Below are 2500 nucleotides of genomic sequence, written 5' to 3'. Positions count from 1 at the left end.
AGATACTACACTTTCAGATACTACACCATCTAACCTTCAGATACTACACCATCAGATACTACACCATCTAACCTTCAGATACTACACCATCAGATACTACACTTTCAGATACTACACTTTCAGATACTACACCATCTAACCTTCAGATACTACACCATCAGATACTACACCATCAAACCTTCAGATACTACACCTTCAGATACTACACCATCAGATACTACACCATCTAACCTTTAGATACTACACCTTCAGATACTACACCATCAGATACTACACTATCTAACCTTCAGATACTACACCATCAGATACTACACCATCTAACCTTCAGATACTACACCTTCAGATACTACACCATCAGATACTACACCATCTAACCTTCAGATACTACACCATCAGATACTACACCTTCAGATACTACACCATCTAACCTTCAGATACTACACCATCAGATACTACACCATCTAACCTTCAGATACTACACCATCAGATACTACACCTTCAGATACTACACCATCAGATACTACACCATCTAACCTTCAGATACTACACCATCAGATACTACACCTTCAGATACTACACCATCTAACCTTCAGATACTACACCTTTAGATACTACACCATCAGATACTACACTTTCAGATACTACACCATCTAACCTTCAGATACTACACCTTCAGATACTACACCATCTAACCTTCTGATACTACACCTTCAGCTACTACACCATCAGATACTACACCATCAGATACTACACTTTCAGATACTACACCATCAGATACTACACTTTCAGATACTACACCATCTAACCTTCAGATACTACACCTTCAGATACTACACTTCTACTACAGCTAGGGTTGGGTCCCTGTTTGATTTTATACTAACTGATTGGACCGGTGTTGTGCAAAGTTCCGCAACCACAAGGGAAAAAAAAGATTTTTAAGGCAAAGTATAATGTTTAAAAACTATATATACATCTTTGTCATGTCCATCAATGCTGATGAATGATGTGAAGTTTATTTTTGAAGATTTAAAGTCAATGATGTTTTATTCGACTGAGAAAGAGAAGGATTTCCTCGCTGCCTGTGTGAGCTGCCAGAGAGTCACAGCGAGTCACAACGAGTCACAACGAGTCACGGCGTGTCATAGCGAGTCACAGGGAGTCACAGCGTGTCATAGCGAGTCACAGCGTGTCACAGAGAGTCAGAGCGTGTCACAGCGTGTCATAGAGAGTCACAGCGTGTCACAGAGAGTCAGAGCGTGTCACAGCGTGTCATAGAGAGTCACAGCATGTCACAGAGAGTCACAGCGAGTCACAGCGAGTCACCGCGTGTCACAGCGAGTCACAGCGTGTCACAGCGAGTCAAAACGAGTCACAGGGTGTCACAGCGAGTCACAGTGAGTCAAAACGAGTTACAGCGAGTCACAGCGAGTCACAGTGAGTCACAGCGTGTCACATCGAGTCACAGAGAGTCAAAATGAGTCACAGCGTGTCACAGCGTGTCATAGTGAGTCACAGCGTGTCACAGAGAGTCAGAGCGTGTCACAGCGTGTCATAAAGAGTCACAGCGTGTCACAGAGAGTTACAGCGAGTCACAGCGTGTCACAGCGAGTCACAGCGAGTCACCGCGTGTCACAGCATGTCACAGCGAGTCAAAACGAGTCACAGGGTGTCACAGCGAGTCACAGCGAGTCACAGCGAGTAAAACGAGTCACAGCGTGTCACGGCGTGTCACGGCGTGTAACGGCGTGTCACAGTGAGTCACAGCGTGTCACATCGAGTCACAGAGAGTCAAAATGAGTCACAGCGTGTCACAGCGTGTCATAGTGAGTCACAGCGTGTCACAGAGAGTCAGAGCGTGTCACAGCGTGTCATAAAGAGTCACAGCGTGTCACAGAGAGTTACAGCGAGTCACAGCGTGTCACAGCGAGTCACAGGGAGTCACAGCGTGTCACAGCATGTCACAGCGAGTCAAAACGAGTTACAGCGTGTCACAGCGAGTCACAGAGTCACAGCGAGTAAAACGAGTCACAGCGAGTAAAACGAGTCACAGCGTGTCACGGCGTGTAACGGCGTGTCACAGCGAGTCACAGCGTGTCACAGCGAGTCACAGCGTGTTACAGCATGTCACAGCGTGTAACGGCGTGTCAGCGATTCACAGCGAGTCACAGCGAGTAACAGCGAGTCACGAGTCACAGCGTGTAACGGCGTGTCACAGCGTGTCACAGCGAGTCACAGAGTCACAGCGAGTCAAAACGAGTCACAGCATGTCACAGCGAGTCACAGTGAGTCACAGCGTGTCACTGCGAGTCACAGCGTGTCAAAGAGAGTCAGAGCGTGTCACAGGGAGTCACAGTGAGTCACAGCAAGTCACAGTGAGTCATAGAGAGTCACAGCAAGTCACAGTGTGCCACAGCGAGTCACAGCATGTCACAGCGAGTCACAGTGAGTCATGGCGAGTCACAGCGAGTCACGGTGAGTCACAGCGTGTCAGAGCGAGTCA

The 2500-nt window shown here is 47.4% G+C and overlaps 1 protein-coding gene across 1 annotated transcript in view; it reads right to left on the bottom strand.

The window, feature by feature from the left end:
• The window catches only part of LOC144513447 (calcium/calmodulin-dependent protein kinase type IV), a 23935-nt gene that overhangs the window by 4311 nt on the left and 17124 nt on the right, over nt 1-2500 (bottom strand). The window lies entirely within an intron of this gene.

This window comes from Sander vitreus, unplaced genomic scaffold (genome assembly GCF_031162955.1).
Source record: "Sander vitreus isolate 19-12246 unplaced genomic scaffold, sanVit1 ctg250_0, whole genome shotgun sequence".
In the NCBI taxonomy this organism is placed as follows: Eukaryota; Metazoa; Chordata; class Actinopteri; order Perciformes; family Percidae; genus Sander; species Sander vitreus.
Note: the sequence above shows the minus strand (reverse complement) of the source record. Positions and strands in the feature narration are given on the sequence as shown.